The 26,037-nt window shown below is 42.1% G+C and overlaps 1 protein-coding gene across 5 annotated transcripts in view; it reads left to right on the forward strand.

Annotated features, from left to right (window-relative positions):
• Positions 1-26,037, forward strand: part of NAALADL2 (N-acetylated alpha-linked acidic dipeptidase like 2) — a 1,725,756-nt gene that overhangs the window by 868,985 nt on the left and 830,734 nt on the right. The window lies entirely within an intron of this gene.

The raw sequence follows: 26,037 nt of genomic DNA on the forward strand, positions 1-26,037 counted from the left end.
CCAAAACTATCTGCTCTTTCTCTTTTTACTGCTACTACTCATTTCAGGTGATATCTCTCCTAATCCCGGCCCCCCCTCCGCCAACCTCAACCTCTCCCCCACCTCAAATCGAAACCCTGCTAACCTTATTAATATCAGCTGTATTCCTGCATCTCCCTCCTTCAATTATGCACTGTGGAATCCACGATCTGTATGCAACAAGCTTTATTTCCTGCACAATTACTTTGTGACCAAATCTACTGGCCCTCACTGAAACCTGGATCCAGAATTCTGACAATGTCTCCCCTGCCGCTATTTCTCATGGCGTCTTGCATTTTTCCCATTCCCCGAGACCTGCAAACAGACTTGGTGGTGGAGTCTGCTTACTCCTGTCCCCACAATGCACCTTCCCGGTCATCCCCCCAGTTCCATCTCTCTCATTCCCTTCTTTTGAGGTCCACACCATCAGGCTCTTCCATCCCCTCTCCCTCAGAGTAGCGGTTGTATACTGTCCCCCAGGCTCACCCATCCAGTTCCTTGACCATTTTTCTGCCTGGCTGCCACACTTCATGTCCTCAGATTTACAACCCTTATCCTGGGAGACTTCAACATCCCCATAAACAGCCCCACCTCCTCATTGCATCCCTGCTTCTATCTTTAACCTCTTCTCTTGGCCTCTCACAGCTTTCAACCTCTGAGACACACAAAGACGGAAACACTCTTGATCTGGTCTTTGTCCGGCTTTGTTCAATCCCCTACTTAGATAACTCACCTCTTCCCCTCTCTGATCATAACATTCTCTCCTTCACGCTTACAAATCCCCACCCGCCCCAGCATACTCCTACCTATTACACATTCAGAAATCTACAAGCTATTAACCCTCATACACTTACAGACTCCCTTCACTCATCACGGTCTCCAATCTTCTCTTTTTCCTGTCCTGATCTGGCTGTAAACCACTACAATGACACTCTCAGAAGCACGCTGGACCAAGTAGCGCCCATCACCCTCAGAACCTCTAAACACTGAGTAAAACAGCCCTGGCTCACACCGCAAGCCCTGTTTCTCCAGAGATGCTCTAGAAGTGCCGAACTCCTATGGAGGAAAACTCGCATGCTAGAAAACTTTATCCTCTAAAAATTTATGTTAAAAACTTATAACACTGCCCTTCACCTGGCCAAACAGACCTACTTCACCACCCTGATCTCCTCACTATCCAGCAACCCCAAAAGACTCTTCGACCCCTTTCCCTCCTCAGTCTTAAAGCCCTGGCCCCCATCACGGACATTTGTGCTGAGGACTTGGCCTTCTACTTCACAGAGAAAATAGACACCATTCATCAGGAAATCAGCTCCCAGCCATCAAGTGCTGTGACTCCCATCCCTTCCCACATCCCCTCTGGATCACTCTCCACATTTGACCCAGTCACAGAAGAAGTGGTCTCCAGGCTCCTCTCTTCTTCTCATCCCACTACATGCACCACTGACCCCATCCCCTCACATCTACTCCAGTCTCTTTCTTCAGTCATCACTACTCGCCTAACTAAAATCTTCAACCTGTCCCTTTCTTCTGGTATCTTCCCCTCCTTCTTCAAACACTCCATCATTACTCCATTATTAAAAAATTTCTCTCTTGACCCTTCCTGCACAAACAACTACAGACCAGTCTCCAATCTTCCCTTCATCTCTAAACACTTGGAGTGCCTGGTCTACTCCGCCTTACCAGTTACCTCTCCACTCACTCTCTTCTAGACCCATCACAATCTGGCTTCCGCCCCCTACATGCTACAGAAACTGTACTTATCAAAGTAACCAATGACCTTCTGACGGCAAAAGGTAATGGTGACTACTCTCTGCTCATTCTTCTTGACCTCTATGTAGCTTTCAACACCGTTGACCACCTCCTCCTACTCTGTATGCTCCACTCAATCGGCATAAAGGACACTGTTCTCTCTTGGTTCTTCTCCTACCTATCTGACCACTCTTTCAGGGTATCGTTTGCTGGCTCCACTTCTTCACCCCCATTCCTCTCACTATTGGGGTTCCTCAGGGTTCAGTCCTTGGCCCTCTTCTCTCTCTACACAGCCTCAATTGGAAAGACCATCAGTAAATCTGTTTTTCAGTACCATCTTTATGCTGATGACACACAACTATACACCTCATCACCTGACCTTACCCCCACTGTACTACAGAACACCAGTGACTGTATGGCCGCAGTTTCTAACATCATGTCCGCTCTCTACCTGAAACTCAACCCTTCCAAAACTGAACTTCTTCTGCTCCCGCAATCTATTCATCTCCCTAAATCTGACATCTCCCTCTCCATGTGTGGCACGACAATAACGCTAAGCCATCAGGCGCGTTGTCTGGGCGTTGTGTTTGACACCAATCTTTCCTTCACTTTTCATATAGAATCTCTTTCCTGCTCTTGTCGCTTGCACCCGAAGAACATCTCTAGAATCCGCACCTTTCTCACTTTGGTAACAACAAAAACCCTTACCGTTGCCCTGATCCACTCCCGCCTTCACTACTGTAACTCTCTATTAATTGGCTTCCCCCTCACTCGACTTTCCCCTCTCCAGTCCATCCTTAATGCTGCAGCCAGGCTCATCTATTTGGCTAATCTTTACTCAGACCCCTCCTCTCTGTGCCAGTTATTGTACTGGCTGCCCATCAATTATAGGATCCAATTTAAATTGCTTGTTTTTACCCACAAAGCTCTCAAGAGTGTGGCACCCCCTTACATCTCTGCCCTCATCTCTGTTTATCGGCCTACCCATTCTCTACGCTCCGCAGGCGACATTCGACTAACATCCGCACTAATCTGTACCTCCCACTCCCGGCTTCAAGACTTCTCCCGAGCTGTACCTATTCTTTGGAATACTCTACCCCAAGCAATTAGAATGAACCGCAACTTACTCTGTTTTAGGCGCTACCTAAAAACACACCTGTTTAGGGTGGCCTATCACGTTCTCTAATCAAAGTCCTTTTATATTCTTATAGCTCATTCCTTATTTCTCCAAACATAAGTCTCCATCGAACCCAAAAAGCACTACAAATACTGGTTAGTGATGAGCTCATGCAGCCTTTATCTCTCCCTCATCCCCTCTAGATGGCTATACCATCATTGTAAATAAGCCCCTGTACTTTGTGTCACCCCCACCTCATTGTTGATTGTAAGCTCTTACGAGCAGGGTCGTCATTATTTTTGCTTTAATTATTGTATTATCTTTAGCTATGTTACTTATGACTGTTGAATATGCACATCTGAATTGTAAAGCACTGCAGAATATGTTGGCGCTATATAAATAAAGATTATTATTATTATTTTAACTTTTCAAAAAAAAAAACAACCCAAAACCTAACCCTAACCTTAACCCTTTACCTAGCCCTAAGGGGTCTTTCACATTTTATTTATTTATTTTACTCACTTATAGAGCACCATTAATTCCACAGCGCTTTATAGACATTATGAGCACTGTCCCCATTGGGGCTCACCATCTAAATTCCCTATTAGTATGTCTTTGGAATGTGGGAGGAAACTGGAAAACCAGGAGGAAACCCACGCAAACACAGGGAGAACATACAAACTCCTTGCAGATGTTGTCCTTGGTGGGATTTGAACCCAGGATGTCTGTGTTTTGAGTATGTGTGGTGTCCGTTTCCACACATACTGGGGACACTGACACAGGGCACGGGCAGCAAAATGTCCTGTACACTGATGGCACATTGATGACATCCATGTGTCATCCGTGTGACATGTATCGGTGACTGGGAATCACCGGTACTGTTCACACTGTTCCCAAGTGCTGGGTGCTGCAGGCATCTGTCATCATTGTCACTTGCCGGCACTGAGATCAGTGTTGACAGTTGTATTCTGCCCCCACTATGACTAGCAAGTGTAAAATGCGAATAAAATAAAAACTCATTATACTCACATTTACACCTAATTCACTGAAGCCATTGACTCCTGTAAAAAAAATAAAAAACAACCATAATACTCACCTGTCCAGCATACTGTCCCATGCTGTAATAAATCTGACTGACAATTCTGCATCAGCATCTGCGGTGGTTTGAGGCAACCGCACAAGCTAAGGAGCAGGGTAGAATGACTTGCTGCAACAAGCGGGCCCCTGAACTGCGCTGAGCTAAGTAAGTGACAGGACACTGCTCAGTGCTGCTCAAGGGCCCGCTCACTGGAGCGAGTCATTCTCCTCTGCTCCTCAGCATGTGTGGTCAGATGGATTACAGTGTGGGACACTTATTTAATTTTCGGACAGGTGAGTATAAGGATTTTTTTATTTTATTTTTATTTTTACACTAGAAGACAGTGGGAGCAGAATGCTAATCTCAACATTGTCCTCTGCTGGTGCTGATCACGGCACCGTCAGGAGACAATGATGAGGGCAGCATTCAGCACCCAGAGCTTAAGAACAGCGCTAACTTTACCACTGATTCCCAGGCGCCTGTACATGTGATACTAATGTGGCACACAGGTGGCACACAGTTGCCAAACGTATGCCACACGTATCATACACACGGACATGGATATCTCTGGTACTGTTTTTTCAGTACCGGAAATATCCTGAAGTGTGAAAGAGCCCTAACCCTTAGCCCAATACTAACATCAACCACAACCCTAACGGCAAAGGATGAAAAAAATTAAAATTATAAAATAAAAAAAAATAATCTGATTTAAGAGGATGATACAGGGGGATTTACTAATTATTGGCTTTTGATCACCATGAAAGAGTCTATCACAGTGATCAAAAAGCATCAATATAAAAAATCCCTGCTGTTGCCAGGTGACAGCCGGTAGATCTCGGTGGGCGCTCTGCGCATGCGCCCGCCATTTTTTTTCCGGGAATAGGAGGTGGAGAGCTGAGGGATGGAGCAGGGGGACTGGAGGATAGCGAAAATACGGGGGGGGTGGCCTTGGGGACATCATTTTTCTCTCCTCTGAGGTATAGACCATGTCAGAAGGGAGAGAAATTATTTTAATAGCGAGACACTTTTTTTTTTTACTTGATCGCAGTTATTCATTGCATAACATAGATCCGGCCCTGATCGTGTTCTCCAGAATTTTCCTGCTCCTAAGCAGGGATGTCCATGATTGAGTCTCTTGCGGAAGTCCCAACCTATCGTGAATATACTTAAGGTTTTAGCAAGCAATAGCAGTAAGAAAAGGCTCTAAGTAATATATCAGAGACAATGAGCAGTGGAGTTGAGTGGTATTAGTTTGCTTTGTTTTGCATCTTACATTTATTATGTTTTGGTGTCTTCAGAGAGCTTAATAAGGGACATTTGATTTGTGAAGAATAAATTTGCTGCAAATTAAATTACCCAGTACAATCTGTGCGATTTGGCAAATTCAAAACTCATAACATCAATTCCCCGTTAATTGTGTTTTTTAAATTTTTAAATATTTTTCATTCAGCAGGCCCCGCCCAACTTCCACAACAATTCATTGGTTCAGATGGAAGCGGTGGGTGCAGTTGCACATTTCAATGAAACTGTTAGTGATTAACAGTGGCATTTAAATCATTAAAGGGGTATTCCCATCTCCATGATCCTATCCCAATATGTAGTAGGTGTAATAATAATAATAATATTAGCAAATGCCTCCAATTAGAAATGTACTATAGGTTTTTTGATTCTCTCAATCTCTTTCCACATATGCTGGCATTGCAGGACCTTAGTTATCCATGGTTACGACCACTGTACTACATTTCTAATTGGAGGTAATTGCTAATATTATTATTATTACACCTACTACATATTGCGATAAATAGATTGTGACCCTCATGATAAAATATGTGGGTAGGGGGTCTCCGCACTGAGCTGGATCCCCATACCCACATGGCCTACTCAAAATCATACATAATATTCAGGAGAACAGCTGAGTAGGATGGCATAGAAAACTTTATTAAATATCATTAAAAAAGACAGTACTTCACTTTAGTAACATTAGCACATGTTTTAGACAAGCAGACATAAAATCCCAAATATTGCATATAATTTGGTCAGGACAGGGGTTCACCCCAACAAACAAAGGCACCTGCTGATGTTGAGATCGGGAGATGGATAAATCAAGCATGAACAATCATGGCCACAAATGGGTAAGGTAGACCCAAAATTTCAACAATCATTTTATGCCGAACTCACTGAGGTATAAAGGGACCCCAGTCCAGTAGAGAGTGATGCAGGGACAGGACACAGGGTGGGAGAGGAGCCTCGACCCATGTCCTGACCAATTTATATGCAATATATGGGATTTTATGTCTGCTTGTCAAAAACATGTGCTAATGTTACTAAAGTGACGTACTGTCTTTTTTAATGATACTTAATAAAGTTTTCTATGCCATTCTACTCAGCTGTTCTGCTCAATATTATACATATTGGGATAGAAACTTGGAGATGGGAATACCCCTTTAAAAAGCAAGCTCTGGCCTCCATTGTTTCAAAAAGATTTCTGACTGTGTAACAGCCGGCATCCACTGTTACACAGCCTGAGTTGGCTGCATACATCCACCACAACCGTATGACGCAAATTTACATTATATGGTTAATAACTATATGACATGGTATTTGTTCAACATTTCTATAAGCCTAGTGCATTTACAGGATTTTAGGACATTTTTTTTTTTGCCAAAATATTCAGAACCCTGAAAATGTTTTGTAAAGTACTGCGAAAAGTCAGAGCTATAGAAATAAAACCATTTACCATATATAGACCAGCCTGTAGGGGGAATCGGGTTGAATGGTCAAGCATGATTTGAGTAAAACACTAAAACTAGACCATGCAATATTGCTAGAAATAACATTTATTTATATGTTGTTATTATTTAAATATAACCATAGACTGCCAGACTGAAATACCTTTAAAAATGTTAACCCAAAGCATGCAATTTACCCATAATCAGATGCAATGCTAGAATGAGATCTATAAAACATATTTGCACACTGTACATCTTTCCTAGTAGGTGTTCTGGCAGTGATCAGAGCTTATTTTAGTTACTTAAACTCATTGCGACCTTTTCACTGCCAATCTGTAATTCAAAATGCCAACAATCTGTTTTATTTTCCATCTCTGTAAACATTATTAAAACAATTATCTGCTTCCTATATAAAGTGATTGGCTTGTAATTAAACAGCTTAGAGATAAAAGGGAACCCAGTTTAATGCTTTGTATTCCTATCTTTGGGTCTGCAAACAATTATTGACATTTATAAGACTATGTTCTCACGATGAGTATTTAGAAAATTTTTGATGTTGCAGATTTTCTGCAGCATTTCTGCTCCTATTAGGTAAATTAGGTTATTTGCATTTTATAATTTTTGTTTTTTGAGTACTTTATTTAATGTATTTTTAATCCTTATTTAATGCTGCAATTTTTTTGTCATGTTTTAAATAAATCTGCTTTGTTTTGATACTTTCTATCATTTGTGTTTGACAGAACGTTATTCTTCAGCAGAAATCCACTAAAAAGTCATATGTACTTTTTTACTTACATATTTTCTGCATCTAATGCAATAAGCAAATGAAATTCAATGTATCAACAAGAGAAATTTGCATGATTCAGATTTCAAAAACACATTGCAGGTTAATTTATTCAAGATAAAAAAAAGCACAGTGGATGTGAAATTTCTATAAATCCCATCCACTTTGCTGGAAATGTAAAACGCAGTGTTTTCTGTGCAGTGGAAATACGCAGTGTGAAAATCTCGCTAAATGTAAAAAAAAAAAAAAAGTTTAGATGCTTAATAGATAGTAAAAATATATTCAGTGTGTTCATACTTTCCCAACAAAACTTAATACAAGACATGCAGTCCCACAATACCTTTTTACACACACGTAAACAAATATATCTTTTGATCAACATATATGGACATATACATTTATAGAGAAGAAAACTACCTTCAGCAGTGATTCTACAGGGAAGAACTATCAGAATAGGTAATTCATTTATGGTAGAACTGAAGGGATTGTTTATAGGGCAAAATGTACTTGTCCAAATATCTATGCAGGAAAGACTATCCATGAATTCAGAAAGAGAATTCTGGAACACATTGGGGACATTTGGAGGAAGACATGTGGAGGAAGACAATATTGAGGATTTTGAATGCTATATAGTATGGGTAAATTCCTGACATAGAAAGAGTTTAAGTACTATTCATGCTATGAATATAAACAGATGATAGGACAATTTGTGAATATAATAATAAATGGAGGACATCAGTACATTTAGGTGTTTTTAATGTTTATAAGTTTCCGAGATATGACCATACAATACAGAGGAGAGTTGTAATGGATAGATTGCAAATGTACTGTGGCACCCTGCAAAGCCAGGAGTAATAAATGTCTGTGAACTCTGATGGTATAAGAAGCCAGGTCTTCAGCCATCTTTACACACATATGTAATTTGTGTAAGGGCTATTGTGATGTTTGTTGGGTAGCTGCCCCCGCAGGAGAACTACCGAGCCCAGGAGAAGCAACCTTGGCGCCTTGGATTCAGTGGCGCTGGAGATCAGGGAGGACAGCCAGTACATCTGCTGTGGTCGCTATCTGGACTCCAGAAAAATCTGTGCAGCCACATGGGACATAGTGTCCTGCGCAGTTCAAGAAGTGCCTAACTGCTGGACGATGCCACTTATGGGTCAGAGGAGAGATGTCTTGATACGATCCTTAGTTGCCAGTGGTGGGAAGAAAGGTGATGTACTTTCCTGTAAGCCTGAGGTGCCGTGGGTGCCAAGGTCCAGGCTGAGAGAAGTTTTAATGCATGTATAGTGCTATATGCAACAAGAGTGAGGAGAGCTACTACACATTGCCAGAAAAGATCTGGGTTCATCACACCATGAGGTGCTGTTGGCTCAGTGCAATGAATAACTGGCGAGCTGTAATCATTGTCATCATCATCAACTGCTTCAGTAAAAGAGATTTTTTTTCCTGTTGCACTTGAGGTCTGGACATTGCTTATTGAGACGGGATGATCCAGCATCCTTTCCACAACTTGCTTTTTATTCTGCTGAGGACCGGTGGAGGCCGACCCAAACAGTACGATGAATTTGAATATAAATAATTTTTAAAGGAACATTAATAAAGGTTACATTTTATTGTTTGTCTATCTCAGTCAGAGATTTGTTTAATTCAGTGGACTCGTCGCGTCTTCTAGGTCCTCATTCAGTGACCTCATGAAATAAACATATAGTAACCAGGTAGTAACCAATAGCCCATTTAATATCACACGGCACTGACAGTCATTTAATTTTTTTTTTTTTTATTGAATAAACGGTGCAAAAAATATCCCTTTTGTACAGATGAATGAATCAGGCAAACTTTGAATTCACAAACTACCTTGCTATCTAGGGTGCCATCCTAGCAGATGTATCTCTCATGGTGATGTAGGCCCAAAGTGGTTATCCTGGGTGGTATATCTGTTCCATAAGCCAATCTTATCAGTTTTGTTGTTGTTTGTGACATTATCTGTTGGCCGATTTAGGCTGGTTCTATTTAATCTGTTAGTAGTACGTTTATATAACTATACAGTATATGTTTAAAAATATCAACTCCATTATTGGCTTATTGACTTATTGAATTGGACTTTTTCAGTTAACCGCTTATTACTGACTGGATACCTGCACGATTTTGTTTTGCTGTTTACACTTGGGATAATAGGTGTCCTTTTAAACGCATTGAAATAAATACTAGATTTTAAGGGTTTGATGCTTGCACTGTTATTTCCCTTATGATTTACCTCCTTATATTTATTAACTTTGAATTCACTCATTTGTGCAGAGTTCTGGGAAATTTCAACCACAGAGAAGTTATTCTTGATAAATTTAATGTCCGTTATTATGATCTGCAGTCTGGAGAGACCCAGAGCATAATAAACGTAAGATATGTATATATATATATATATATATATATATATATATATATATAAAAATAGGCCCCAGAGTAGGGGCGTCGCTAGCATCAAAGGTCCAGGGCTCCTGCCCCAAACCTTTTGTCCATAGCCCCGGATCTCCTGCCAGACAGCAATGGGGCGACAGCGAGTCAAGAGAAAGTTACTCTGTGTACTGACCACTGCGGCCCCACTGCCGTGATCCCTGCCTGTGATTACCTGCTGTGGGGGAGAGGAGCCGGTTGCCTGCAGACAGGACACATTATGCACATTGCAGCCTCCTTCCTCAGTGATCAGAAGGGGGAGGGGCTTCAGTCACAGGATGGCAAAGTGAACACTGCAGCATGAGGCAAGAAGTTGTGATCTCCCAGCATGACAGGTCTCACATAGGAGGTGAGAGAGAGTGTGTGTATGTATATCAGTGTGTGTATATCATTATCTATGTATATGAGTGTGTGTATATCATTGTGTGTGTATGTTTATCATTGTGTGCGTATCACTGTGTGTATATGAGTGTGTGTATATCATTGTGTGCATCACTGTGTGTATGAGTATGTGTATATCATTGTGTGTATATGTGTGTGTTTATCATTGTGTGTATATCTCATTGGGTATGTATATGAGTGTATGTGGTTACAGCTCTCAGAATATGGCGTTGGAAAAGCAAATTCATTTTTGTAAAATATTGTTTTTAGTGTGTAGAAGTAGCAAAGCATAAAAAACTCTACAAATCTGGTATCGCTGTAATTGCACTGACCCGAAGAATAAAGCCGCTTTATCATTAATACCGTCTGGTGATCCATGCAAAAAAATTCTAAAAACAATAATTGAATTGCTGGTTTTTATTCATTGTGCATCTGAAAAATCTGGATAAAAAGTGATCAAAATATGTTATGGGTGCATAACCTTTCATGATCGCTTTTATTCAGTTTTTTCAGACGCACAATGGTACCAAAAATATCTTCAACTAATTGCGAGAAATAAGCCCTCATACAGGTCAGTTCACACAAAAAAAAAATAAAGTTTCAGCTCAGAATATGGTGACAAAAATACAATTTTTTCTAAAAAAATATTTTCACTGCGTGATGGTAGCAAAACAATATGAATCTGGTATCGCTGTAATCACACCGATCCAAAGTATAAAGTTGTCTAATAAATTATTCCACATGGTGAATTGTGCAAAAAATAAAATTAATAACTATTCTTGTACTGCTTTCTATTTGTTCATTCTACCTCCCAAAAGTCAAAATAAGGCTCGGTTCACATTTATCCTGCGCTCTCTCTCTGCACACTTAAGGCATGGCTTCTGTGTAAATCCCAAAAAACGCGATACAAACAAAACCCCTGACTTATGAGGCACAGGGAATCACTTAAGACACCGCTGGAACAGAGTCTAGACGGAGTCCAATCAATTTAGACATCTTTTTAGCCCACAAGTATGTACACCAGAGTTCTGTGAACACCTAAAAAGATGGAGACCATCGGAGCAGACTCCAAACGGACTACAAAGAGTATACATCTGCCTCATTATGGTGGGTGGTTCTCTCAGTGGTTTTATTTGAATCACATTTTTGGGGGATTTACATGGAAACCTCGACATAAGTGCTCAGCGTAGAACACAAGAATGTGATTCCAGTCATATACTGGAAGCGATCAAAAAATTTTATGTACTTCAAAATCTCACAAATAAAGCACATCGATTATCAGGTATTATGTTTACTTTAACCCCTTCCTGACATTCATATTACATGTACGGTGCAAGTTGGGAGCGGGTGTATGGAGTGAGCTCACAGGCTGAGCCCGCATTCTAGTACAGGTTCAGTCCAGTTGTAGAGGTTGTCCAGTCTTAAAATCTGCAGTCACTCTATGTAACTATAGACTTCTGACTCCTCACAGCGAACATCACACGATGTGAGGATTCTCAAGTGTTGACAGTAAGAGTGGGCTATCATGTGACCATAAGTATGTGATTTCCATACTTCCGGTCACATTCCATCTAGACGTGTATTGAGCGAAGCATGTGTGGCGCCCCTGAGGGTTCGGTCGCCACAGAGGTACTGCACCTCAACCAGAGGTGTGGTGTCTCCCTTCTCTCAGGTAAGGAGGGAGTGCTGCACGGAACCCCAACACCTACATCCAACACTACACTACCCCAGGCCAGCAGGAGGGGCAAGACGCAAAGTAGTTTTCTGCTGAGCCCTGTCCCTGGCCGGGGTGGGGGGAACCCAAAGGTAGGGGGAACCTGTAGTGGGTGTGGGTGGAGGAGGTAGTTTATGGGAGCACTCATACAGTAAAGATATAAAATAGGGCAGCCATCTTAGGGTGGCAGGCTAGTAGTTTGAGAATAGTTTGGGAGCAGAGTCTCTCTAGGAGCTCTGCTCCACTACAAGGGCCCAGGACTGAGGCCCAGGAGGGGAGCAGGGAGTAAGCTCCGTTCTTCAGAGGGGATCCTAGGGTGTACGGCGAGTGCAGGTGGCACCCGTACACCCCGAACCTGCCAAGTGTCAGGAGGATCTAGGCCACAAGAAGGGGGCCAGCCCCTGGCCCAGTCGTGCAGCTTCAAGCCTCGGCTGGAAAAACCGGAGGCTTCTGGCTTTTATACCCAGAAGCCAAACTCTCATTTCAATCCAAAAGTAAGGTCAAGCAGGTCTGTGCAACTCCGACGGACAGGGGGGACCTCGCAGCACCAGAACGGGATTCACAGTGGGAAGCACAGGGCAGGAGGGAGTAAAGGCCCAGCGTGAAGTCGGTCTAGGAAGGTACACAGGAATGTGGGGTTCTGCCAGGCACACCCGAACTGCCTGAAGAAGGACTGAACCCCTGCCCGGTGAAAGCAGCGCGACGCGGGAGGTTTGCACCAGTACAGTGCACCTGTGGGCCGTCTATGAACTTTGAGTAAATCTTGGATGATTGCACTGAACTGTCTAGGCTCCATTATTTCTCGAGTGCTATTTCCCTCCCTGCACTACATCGCCTAGCGCACCTCCATCTATCCTACACTGCCCTGAGGCCTGCTCCACCTGTGGGGAGCCGTTTCATCTCTAGCTGCCCTATAATCTGCCTCAGAGGACTGTTGCAGCGCTGGTGATCCTCACCAGACACCACAGGTGGCGTCACGACAAATCCCCTAGAAGTATTCACCTTTTCACTGACCGCCCTGTGTCACGGACCAGGCCAGCCACCGTGATATCCCCCGTCAACCAGAGGCCCGGCTGCCGAGCACTCCACGGCCCTGGGGGCGCGTCACATGCATGTCTAGTCTGAATATGGCTGGAAGTATAGAAATCAAATATTTGTTGTCACATGACTGCCCACTCTCACTGTCAACACCTGACAATCCTCAAACATGTGCTGCATGCAATGAAATGATTCAGAAGTTTGCAGTCACATACAATGACTGCAGAGTTTCAGCATAAAGACTGAGCAACCCCTTTAACAATATATACCCATCGGCCGCCCTGCGACGTGCTCTCGGGGCTTTAATGATTTGCTATGACAACAGGGAGTCTGTTGAAGACCCCATACCTGCCTGTTGAAACTCATCTGTGTCTGGGCCTCAAAAAATACTTTTTCTCTATCCAGCCATACTGAGGTATTACAATATATCGCACAAATGATCAGACAAATGCAGGTACAGGTCCCCTAAGGGGGCTAATAAATACAGTAAAAAGTAAAAAAAAAAAATAAGGTTCAAAACATGAAAAAAAATAAAATCATTTCCCCATTAAAAATAAAATATAGAAAAAATATATACTTATGCAATAAAGCCGTGACAATAAAAGTCCAATCTATCAATGTATGGTGCCACTAATCTAAGTTCCCTGCCCGTATGCTTACCAGCTGCTGTTTTCTTCTGTTCCCAGTGCCACTCCGGTCAGTCTCCAGCAGTTTGTGACCTGTCGAATCCCTCTAGTGTTTGCTGGCTGATCTGGAGGTCAAAACTCAGTGTAAGTCTATAAGAGGCAGAACAAGGCCAGAACGAAACTCTCATAAACTTACATTGAACGCTTGTGACTGTTACCCCTGACTTCCGGTCAGTCAGAAGTCGCGGTCACAAGATAGTGGACAGTAGCTGCACAAGGAAAAGCTGAAGACAGCGGCTGATAAGTATAAGACTAAGGGCAAGGAACTTTTATTAGTAGCACCACTCCAGCGCTGAAAGAAAAAAAGAAATACTGGAGTGGTGCTTTAACCCCTTAGTGACTTCCAATACGTCTTTTTACTGACCTGCGATATAAGAGACTAGCATTTCCCGCTGGGTGACAATCCAGCAGCTATCAGCTGTACAGTGTAGCTGACAACTTGCTGCATTAGCCATGATCAGTGTTTGCAAAGACCATGGCCGTTAAACCCCTTAGATGCTGCTCTCAGTACTGACTACCTGAAAGCAATATTGAATATTTGAATACGTTGAGAGGAGCGGTTTTTAAAATGGTATCACTTTTTTGTGGTTTTCAATATATAGGACCCCTAAAATCACTTCAAAACTGAACAGATAACCAAAAAAAATTAGTTTTGTAAATTTCCTTGAAAAAATGAAAAATTACTGATACATTTTTAAACCTTCTAAAACGCTAACAAAATGAAACAACGTTTTACAAAATGTGCTGATGTAAAGCACACATGAGGGAAATGTTATTTATTAGTATTTTTGTGTGGTATCACTATCTGGATTAAAGGGATAATAGTTCAAAGTTTGAAAATTGCTATTTTTTTCTATTTTTGTCGGATTTCTGATATTTTTATAAATAAGCGCATCCGCCTGTCAACTGAAAATGCTGACAGGCTGACTCTTATAAAAATGAACAAGGGCTGGATTGGGCCAGACTTCTCAACACCACTGAATGATAGCAGCGTAACATAAACTCAAATCCACTGTCTTTCCTTGGGAGGTGTATTCCCATGCACCTTTTCACACCGACACATGGGTATACGCTTCCTGATTTTGGCTATTTGCCCTTGTCCTCCTCCTTCTCCTCATCCTCCACCACCATATCACCAGGGTGACCGTGGTCCGTGATGCAACAGCCACATAATTTTTTTAAAGGGTGTTTATGATGTACGTAAAAAATAGTTTTTGATAAACTATGTTCATGTATACCCCCCAGGGGTAAATGTTTGTCAGCCCATACACTTAGTGCATGGGCATTACAAGTATAGGAGGCCAGCTCCTTTCTAATGGGAACATTTTTTCATGAGGCCCTCCTCTAAATCTCTTCCAAGGGGCATTGAAGTGCCTCCAAATTTTTGGCAGCCCTTGCATTCACTGCAGAGGCCAACACTATGGGAGACTCTCCTTTCTAATGGGAATTTGTCGTTACTGTGGCCCTGCTCTATGTGTCTTTAAAATCTTAGTGGGGTTTTTCCTAAAATTGTTCAGCCGTTGGACTCACTGCATACTCTATAACTTTATAGCAGACCCTCTCCTTTCTAATGGGAACATGTCATACCTTATAACTGTGGCCCTGCTCATTCTTAGTGGGGTTTTTCCTAAAATTGGTCAGCCGTTAGACTTACTGCAAACACTATAACTGTATAGCAGACTCTCCCCATCCTAAATGGAATTTGTCATTACTGTGGCCCTGCTCTATGTGTCTTTAAATTCTTAGTGGGGTTTTTCCTAAAATTGTTCAGCCGTTGGACTCACTGCATACTCTATAACTTTATAGCAGACCCTCTCCTTTCTAATGGGAACATGTCATACCTTATAACTGTGGCCCTGCTCATTATTAGTGGGGTTTTTCCTAAAATTGGTCAGCCGTTAGACTTACTGCAAACACTATAACTGTATAGCAGACTCTCCCCATCCTAAATGGAATTTGTCATTACTGTGGCCCTGCTCTATGTGTCTTTAAGTTCTTAGCGGGGTTTTTCCTAAAATTGGTCAGCCGTTGGACTCACTGCATACCCTATAACTGTGTAGCAGACCCTCTTCTTTTTAATGGGAACATGTCGTACTTTGTTACTGTGGCCCTGCTCTATTTGTCTTTAAATTCTTAATGGAGTTTTTCCTAAAATTGATCAGCTGTTGCACTCACTGCATACCCTATAACTGTATAGCAGACCCTCTCCTTTCTAATGGGAACATGTCGTACCTTGTTACTGTGGCCCAGCTCTATTTGTCTTTAAATTCTTAGTGGGGTTTTTACCAAATTTTGGCAGCCCTTGCTGTCACAGCATGGGCATTACCACTATAGGAGGCCCGCTCCTTTATAATGGGAACATTTTTTTTACTGAGACCCTCCTCTATGTCTCTTCAAAGGGTATTGGGTTGCATCCAAATTTTTGGCAGCCCGTGAAGTCACTGGATACACAATAACAGTATAGGAGACTCATTTGTTAATAATGGGAGCAATAAAGCATAGCCTGTTGGTGGCTCTCTAACAATAGCGGGGGCCGACTGCTGGCCTTTTAAGAATAGTAAGGGCTGTCTGATTGCCCTATAAAATTAGGCTTTATGACTTTCAGAGTCCCTCCATCATAAATAAAACAGGATATGTCTGATGATGTGTCACACACCACATTGCCAGATAAGGTTGTAAAAAGTTAAAATGACATTTCCCGGTGAATGCATTTGTCTTAAAAAATAACGTAAAAAAACCAAAACAATAGGATCTTTTTTAAGTATAAAAAACAGCGTCACCAATTTAATCTCAGTGTAATCACATTGTTCAGCTCCTGCACCTCCTCCTCCATCTCCAAAATGACCACATCAGTCACAAGCTGACAGCACTGCCTTGGTCAAGTGGCAACCGGCTGTGCTGAAGATAACATGCTTAATGCTTAATTGACAAACCACCCAGCGCTGCAGGGACGTTGAAAGCTGTTACACAGCAGTTTGGTCTGTGTCTCTCACCGCTGATCATACAGCCAGGCATGGTCGTGTGTGACAATGGGCGGAACCTGGTGATGGAGAAATGACAGTCGGAGTAAATACGGTTTCCCTCTATGCCAGTACTTTCACCAAGCTAAATAAAACTCTCAGCAAAAATAGAGGTGGACTGGCTCCGTACCATCCCTGGCCACATTCACCTCTCCACGCGTTTGTGGGTACGCTGTCCTTCTCAGTAAGTGCACTGGGGAGGGCACGGGTACATAGTACATAGTTTGTAAAGCCGAATAAAGACTTGCGTCCATCAAGTTCGACCTGTAAGTTTTGTAGTTGCTAAAGTTGATCCAGAGGAGGGCAAAAACCCCAAATGATTTAGCCAATCTTCACCTGAGGAAAAATTCCCTCCCGACTCTGAAACCAGCAGTCAGAATAAATCCCTGTATCAACCTACTATTTTATTCTATTTTTAGATGTTGCGGGACCCGTGCTTGAGGAAGGCAGAGACGATACCGGGAGAAATTGTGGCGGCTGGGGACCGAGTATGGACACCAGGCCGCCACCAGCATGAGGTTGTGAAAAGCTTCTGCCTCAACGAGCCTAAAGGGCCATATTTCAAGTGCAAACAGCTGCCCAGAAATCTGGCAGTTTAGTGTTGCGGCCTGTTGGTGGGTGGCTGGCTGCATACTTGCGCTTGCATTCCATGTAACAGAAAACTAAGCAGATGGTGGCCTCTATCATCATCATGGCCTCACCTCGGCACTATGAACTCTCCTGAAGGAGAAGCTAGGGCCCACCGGAGGAGTCTATGGTTCTCCGGTGGGCCCGTCCAACCCTGCCGAGAATCAGCCCTGGCTAAGAAAAATGTGGGGGAAGGATCCCGGACACTCTATGGCTGCTTTTTTAATGTGGATCGGACATGCTTATGCATGTTATTTCTTAAACTGCATTGCAGATCAGGCCATTGTCCAACTCTGTATTCATGAAATTAAGTGCGCAAAGAAAGATGTTTGTGTGTCAAAGCACCACGGACAAGTGCGAGTTGATGTTGGATGGGCTGCCATTGCTTCTGCAACAAGCTGAATTAGAGGACTTCCTGGGAGAAATGACACCCAGGGTAGATACTGTTTCCCTCTATGCCAGTCCTTTCACAGAGCTAAATACAACTCTCAGCAAAAAAGCTGTGGACTGGCTCCGTACCGTCCCTGGCCACATTCACCTGTCCACGTGTTTGTGGTTAGGTGGTCCTACCCAGTAAGTGCACAGAGGAGGGCACGGGTAATGTTGTTGGACCCGTGCTTGTGGAAGGCGGAGACGATACCGGGAGAAATAATGGCGGCTGGGGACCATGTATGGACACCCGGCCGCCGTCGGCATGAAGATATGAAAAGCTTCCGCCTCCACAAGCCTAAAAGGCCACATTTCACGTGCAAGCAGCTGTCAAAAATTTGGCAGTGTAATATTGCAGCCTGTGAGTGGGTGTCTGGCTGGCTGCATACTTGCGCTTGCATTCCAAGGAATGGGGTAGGGACAACTGAACGCTGCACTGGGACAAGGACGTGGACGGTGATTGTTGCAAGTCTGCAACAACAGGTGCATGGCGGGAGGCCTCTTCGCATGCGCCAAGGATCACTTATGATGGGCACACTTTTAGGAAGTGACCTGGGAGTCAGAATTGCTTTAAGAGGTCTTACTCATGCTGTTCCCATGTCTTTTCAGCACTGTATGCATGTGTCTGATGATGTGTCACACACCACATGGCCATATAAGGTTGTAAAATTTTTAAAATGACGTTTCCCAGTGAATGCATTTGTCTTTGTTGAAAGCAATGCAAAAGTGCAAAAACGCATCAAAAACGCTCTGTGTGAACGTAGCCCAAGTATTTTTGGTTTTTGTTATTTATTTTGCCTGATATACAAGTCATTACCCTGGAAAGGATGTTCCTTAATATATTTCCCAGGAAAATCCATTTTGGTTTTGTTTTTGTATGTTTTATTGTGAATCCGAAAAAGTGGCGTAATACTCTGACAATGTTGCTGACAGCAGTGACCTGGGAGTCAAAAATGCTTCCAGGGGTCTTCCCCATGCTGTTCCCATGTCATTTGAGCACTGTTCCCATCGATTTGGGCAATTTTTAGGCCCTCTGCAGACCGCCAGGGGGAACCGCCTGAAAAATGCTCGAGTTTCCATAGACTTACATTGGGCTCGTTGCTCGAGCCCCCGAGTATTCCAATTTGCTCGACCCGAGCAACGAGTACCCGAGCATTTTTAGTGCTCGCTTATCACTGATGAGTATAGAACTTTTTGATGATAATTTTAAGCGGTATCTGTGGAGATAACCAGGCACTGCTCATCACTTGCCCAATACAATCTTAAAAGTGAAACATGGTGGTTGCATCATCATGCTATGGGGGTGTTTTTAAGCTGCAGGGACAGGACAACTGCTTTCAATTGAAGAAAACATAAATGCTGCCAAGTACAGAGATATCCTGGATGAAAACGTCTTCCAGAGTGCTCTGGACCTCAGACTTGGCCGAAGGTTCACCTTCCAACAAGACAATGACCCTAAGCACAAAGGAGTGGCTTCAGAACAACTCTGACCATTCCTGACTGGCCCAGCCAGAGCTCTGACCTAAACCCAATTGAGGATCTCTGGAGAGACCTGAAAATGGCTGTCCAACAACGTTCACGATTCAACCTGACGGAACTGGAGAGGATCCCCAAATCCAGGTGTGATAAACTTGTTGCATCATTCCCAAGAAGACTACTGGTTGTAGTAGCTCAAAAGGGTCTGAATACTTATCACCATGTGATATTTCACTTTTTCTTTTTTAATAAATTTGAAAAAAATTCTACATTTCTGGATTATTTTTAGTCAAGATGGGGTGCAGATGGGGTGCAGAGTGTACTTTAACCACTTCGCGCCAGAGACTTTTTTCGCCTTCGTGACTAGGCCAATTTTTTCAATTCTGACCACTGTCACTTTATGAGGTAATTGCTCTGGAACGCTTCAATGACTACCCCTGATTCTGAGACTGTTTTTTTGTGACATCTTGTACTTCATGATAGTCGTAAAATTTCTTTGATATCACTTGCGATATTTGTGAAAAAATCGGAGATTTGGCGAAAATTTTGCAGTTTTCAAACTTTCAATTTTAATGCCCTTTAATCAGAGAGATATGTCACACAAAATAGTTAATAAATAACATTTCCTACATGTCTAATTTACATCAGCACAATTTTGGAACCAACATTTTTTTTTGTTAGGAAGCTATAAGGGTTAAAAGTTGACCAGCGATTTCTAATTTTTCCAACTAAATGTACAAAAACAGTTTTTTAGGGACCACATCTTAATTGAAGTGACTTTGAGGGGCCTAAATGACAGAAAATACCCAAACGTGACACCATTCTAAAAACTGCACCCCTTAAGGTGCTCAAAACCACATTCAAAAAGTTCTTTAACCCTTCAGGTGCTTCACGGGAATTTTTGGAAAGTGGAAGAAAACAATGAACAATTAACTTTTTTTCCAATTTTTTTATTTTCACAAGTGTAATAGGAAAAAACGGACTACAAAATTTGTAGTGCAATTTCTCCTGAGCTCGGTGATACCCCATATGTGAGGGAAAACCACTGTTTGGGCGCACTGCAGGGTTCAAAAGGGAAGGAGTGCCATTTGACTTTTTGAATGTAATATTTGCTTGAATAATTAGTGCACGCCATGTTGCATTTGGAGAGCCCCTGATGTGCCTAAACAGTGGAAACCCCCCACAAGTGACACCATTTTGGAAACTAGACCCCTTAGAGAACGTATCTAGATATGTGGTGAGCACCTTGAACCCCCAGGTGCTTCACAGAAGTTTTTAATATCGAGCCGTAAAAATAAAATTTTCACATTTTTCACACAGAAATGTTTGTCATCCCCTAATTTTGCATTATCATAAGGGTAACAGGAGAAATTGCACTATGAAATTGGTTGTGCAGTTTCTCCTGAGTATGCCTATACCCCATATGTGAGGGAAAACCACTGCTTTGGTGTACAGCAGGGTTCGGAAAAGAAAGGAGCGCTATGTTGGCTGGGATAGGTTGCAGACACCATGTCACATTTGAAGAGTCGGTGACATGCCGAAGCAGCAGAAGCCCCCACAAGTGACCCCATTTTGTAAATCTATGGAAGTAGTGAGTATTTTTAAATTTTTAAATTTATACCATTGGGCAGTGACGAAAACATAATTATATTTTTATCACAGAAAAATGTTTTACCCTCAGATTTTACATTTTCACACAGGGCAATGGGTAAAAATGGTGCCAAAATGTGTCACACAATTTCTTCTAAACGTGGCAATAACCGATATGTGGCTGTACAGTACCGCTTAGCCATACGGTGAGATCCGGGAGGGACTGAGAGCTATTTGACTCTTGGAGAAGAAATTATTGTAGAATAGTTTGCAGACTCCATATACACCGCCCCTAAGTGCTAGAGGAGCAGAATCCCCCCTCAAGTGACCCCATTTTGGAAATTATACCCCTTTGGGAATTTACCTACAGTTGTAGTGATGATTTTGACTTCATGGGTCTTTTACAGAAACAAGCAGCAGTGGATGTTGCTGAGTGAAAATTTCAAACTGCTGTTGAAGTGACCAGTACACTGTAGTGACCAGTAAGTTGTGCCCAGATCGTGCTTCTGGAGACATGCACCTGTAAATTAAGCAAGCCCTCACTGCTACAGGAATGCCGAACATGTGGACCCTAAATGTAGTTTAGGCACATTGTGGGGCTCAGAAGGGAAGGAGGCATTTGGATTTGGAAGCTTAAAATTTTCTGAATTTCTTTTAGGGGGCATGGGCCATTTCTCTTTTCCAGAGCCTTTCTGCTACCAGTAACTTGGAAGTCCCTTATATTTTTAATAGATAACGGACCTCAGTGGGGACTAGCTTTTTCTGAGGACTGAGTTGAAGCTTTTATTGGGAACATTTTACATAACATTTATCCGGCGCTCAAGGCTGAGCACTTACATCGGGGTTTCCATCTAAATTTCCAATTGATGAAATTCTGATGAAACCCCTGCGGGTTTCACTATAATGAGGCAGCAGAGTTACTCTGGACTCCATCTGGCCTCTGTTTAGCGGTGCACAAAATTGTGGCCAACTGCACTTTTATGCAAGCCTAAAAAAACTGACACCGTCGGATCACAGGCCAGACGGCATCCGCAGTGCCCATATCTGCCTCATTACAGGGAATCTTCCGTCATGGGTTCTGTCTGAATCATGTATTTCAAAGATTTACACAGAAACCCCAGTGTAAGTGCTCAGTGCAGAGCACAGGATAAATGTGAGCAGAGCCTTAATGCGGTCTTTGGGAGACATAATAAATCAGCAGCAGGAGAAGAATTGGTTTTATTTATTTTTTACACTGTTCCTTGTGTGGTATAAGTGATTAGATTACTTTATTCTTCGGGTTGTTGCGATTACAGCGATACCAGATTCATATCGGGTTTTTATGATTGTCAGCTGTCACATGCTAAAAAACACTTTTTTTTGCAAAATCTAGTTTTTAATTTGCCATATTTTGGGAGCTATAATTTTTCCATATTACGGCCAACAGAGTCATATGAGGGCTTGTTTTTTGCAGGACGAGTTGACATTTTTATTGGTACCATTTTTGGGAGGTAATATAAACAAAAACCAACAATTCAGGAATTGTTTTTTAAGTTTTTTTTATGCCATTCTGCGAGTGGTAAAATTGACAATGCAGTGTTATTCTTCAGGTCAGCACGTTTACAGCAATACTACACTTATATCTTCCTTAATGTTTTGGCGCTTTTACACAATAAAACTATTTTATAGAAAAAATATTTTTTTTGCATTGCTTTATTCTGAGAGCTATAACTTTGTTATTTTTCGGCTGATGGAGCTGTATGGCGGATTTTTTTGTGGAACAAGATGACGTTTTCAGCGGTACCATTTTTATTTCCATTTGGCTTTTTGTTTGTTTGTTTTTTTTTTACGGTGTGCACAGAAGGAGTTAATTAGTGTGACAGTTTTATAGATCGGGTTGTCTCGGACACGGCGATACCAAATATATGTACATTTTTTGTTTTTGCATAAATATACTGATTTTTTGGTTATATATTTTTATTTATTTTGTGATTTTTTTTAACAGTTTGAAAACATTTTTTAGACTTTTTTTTTACATTTTTACTTAGTCCCTGTATGGGACATTAATTTTTATTTTTCTAATCACTGTTCTCATGTAATGCAATAGACATGTATTGCATTGCATGAGAGCACTGCTGACAGTGTAAAACTGTCATTATCTCCTGCTAGACTCAGCTGCAGGCTGAGCCTAGCAGGACACCATACATGGCAGACCCGGAGGCGGTCATGCGACCTCCGGCTGCAATGACAATGCCAGGTCCTCTCAGACATCAGGGGGGCCGTCGGAGAGGTAAGTGGACGACCCCCTCTCGTCTCAATATAATCTAAATGCCGTGATCGCTATTGATAGTGGCATCTAGAAGATAGAAAAGGGTTAACATCATTGGGACCTGATCCGATCAGGTCCCGATGATGTCCCCTGTCAGAGCTGTTGCTCTGCACTGCACCCGCAGCGCTTGCGGGACCCGGGGGTCCTGATCGCTGTGGGACCACCGACCTTTTATAAACGTCGGAGCTGCTCAGAGCCCAGGCAGCGCCGACGTTTATATACAGTGGGAGGTCGGGTAGTGGTTAATGAGAAAAAAAATGAACTTTTTAGAATTTATCAAAGGGCTGCAATGAAACAAAGAGTGAAAAATTTAAAGGGGTCTGAATACTTTCCATACCGACTATATGAATAGAACCTCTTTTAAGTGGCGGGGAGGTTGTATAGGGAAATGCTTACTTGGGGGCTTGGTCCCCTGATCTTTTAGGACCCTAGCAATGCCCCTGCCCCAGAGTAAGCGCAGAAAACTCTGGGGCCTGCCTGTGGCTTGTAAATATGGCCTAGAGTTAACAAGAGGCTGGAGATGTGTCAACACTAAGGCACAAAGAAGTGGAAAGGGGGCAAGGAGCAGCAAGAGTGAACAGAGAGATGAGCATTGAGGCAAGTTTTTTTTGTTGTTGTTTTTTTAAACTTTTGCTTGGCCTTTATGGTTCAGAAAAATGGCTGCCGCAGATAACAGATACACCCACAAACTTAAATGTACTTTAATGGGAATTTATGTGATATAGCAACCAAAGTAGCAAATATTTGAGAAGTATAAAGGAATTGATACATGGTTTTATATTAATTTTAAAAATATAAATCTGAAAATTGTGATGTAAATTTATATTCAACCCGCTAAATAAAATCTTGAGTGATCAATTTCCTCCAGAAGTCACATAATTAGTAAATTGAGTCAACCAGTGTGTCATTTATTCTTAGTATAATTAAAGCTGTTCTCCGAAGGCATCAGAGGATTGTTTGAGAAAGTTAGGGATCAAAAGGCATCATAACCAAGGAACACACCAGACAGCTCAGGGATAAAGTTGTGGAGAAGAGAAAAGCAGGGTTAAGTTGTAAAAAATAGCCCAAGCTCTGAACATCTTATGGAGCACTGTAAATCCATAATCCAAAAATGTAAGGAATATAGCACAGCTGCAAACCTACCAACACATTGCCGTCCACCTAAACTGACATCCCAAACACTAATTAGAGAAGCATCCAGGAGACCCATGGTCGCTCTGGGGGCACTGGAGAGATTCACAGGTCAGGTGGGAGTATCTGTGTACAGGACAACTCTTAGTCATATACTTCACAAATCTGGCATTTATGGAAGAGTGGCAAGAAGAAAGCCATTTTTGAAAGCAAGCCATAAAAAGTTCAGTTTGTAGTTTGCAAAAAGTCGTGTCAGGGACACAGCTGGTTTTTTGTCTTGTTTGCATTCTGTGCAAATTAGGGGTGTGGCATCCCCCTTGTTGAGCTGGTTAGTATATATGTAGCTTACCACGGGCTTGGGTGGTCTGATATTGGGACCCGGTTCTATTTGTCTACCCTTTTATATGCATTACTTCAACTTTGATATACAGTAAGGTTTTTAATATAGACTGTGTAGGACCGTCCCAATTTAGGGTCACCTTGTCGCTGGTGGGGCGGCTTGTATACTTTTTTTGATCAAAAATAGTTCACTAAGTACCCTATATTTCATATGCAACTTTGCTTTACATTTATATATAATGATGGTAGCGTATGAGATATTTTTTGTCTTTTGTAGGTTTTGCATCTTTTTGCTAGTGTGAACATGCTCCTATTTCTTGCATGTGTACCATCTTAGACCTCAGTTCACATTGCTTTGTTTTTTGTCTTGTTTGCATTCAGTGCAAATTAGGGGTGTGGCATCCCCCTTGTTGAGCTGGTTAGTATATATGTAGCTTACCACGGGCTTGGGTGGTCTGATATTGGGACCCGGTTCTATTTGTCTACCCTTTTATATGCATTACTTCAACTTTGATATACAGTAAGGTTTTTAATATAGACAGTGTAGGACCGTCCCAATTTAGGGTCACCTTGTCGCTGGTGGGATGGCTTGTATACTTTTTTTTATCAAAAATAGTTCACTAAGTACCCTATATTTCATATGCAACTTTGCTTTACATTTATTTATAATGATGGTAGGGTATGAGATATTTTTTGTCTTTTGTAGGTTTTGCATTTTTTGCTAGTGTGAACATGCTCCTATTTCTTGCATGTGTACCATCTTAGACCTCAGTTCACATTGCTTGATTTATGGAAGAGTGGCAAGAAGAAAGCCATTTTTGAAAGCAAGCCATAAAAAGTTCAGTTTGTAGTTTGCAAAAAGTCATGTCAGGGACACAGCTGGCATGTGGAAGAAGGTGCTATGGGAATAGGGCATAGGTTCACCATCCAACAAGACAACAACCCTAAACATACTGCCAGATCTACAATGGAATGGTTTAGATCAAAGCATACTCATGTACCCAGCCAAAGTCCAGAGCTAAATCTCTTTGAGCATCTGTGGCAAGACTTGAAAATTTCTGTTTACAGAAGCTAACTGTCCAATCTCACTGAGCTAGAGCTAGTTTGCAAAAAAGAATGGGAACAAATTTCAGTCTCTAGATGTGCAAAGATGGAAGAAACTTACTCCTTGTGGTAAAGCGGCTGGCTCGGCTGTACACGGAGGTAGACACGGAATACTGTTTCTTTAAAATTCGGGTTGGTTTATTAAAAACGTGTCATAAACCACCCTGGAGTCCATAAAGTGAATACAGCCCATTCGGCATAATGGCAAAACAAAAACAAGAATGAAAGATAAAGCACAGTCCGTACATCGTCCGGGGTCTGGCCACTC

The sequence above is a fragment of the Phyllobates terribilis genome, unplaced genomic scaffold (genome assembly GCF_046119375.1).
Source record: "Phyllobates terribilis strain yellow unplaced genomic scaffold, ASM4611937v1 Scaffold_3__8_contigs__length_932513732, whole genome shotgun sequence".
Taxonomy (NCBI): domain Eukaryota; kingdom Metazoa; phylum Chordata; class Amphibia; order Anura; family Dendrobatidae; genus Phyllobates; species Phyllobates terribilis.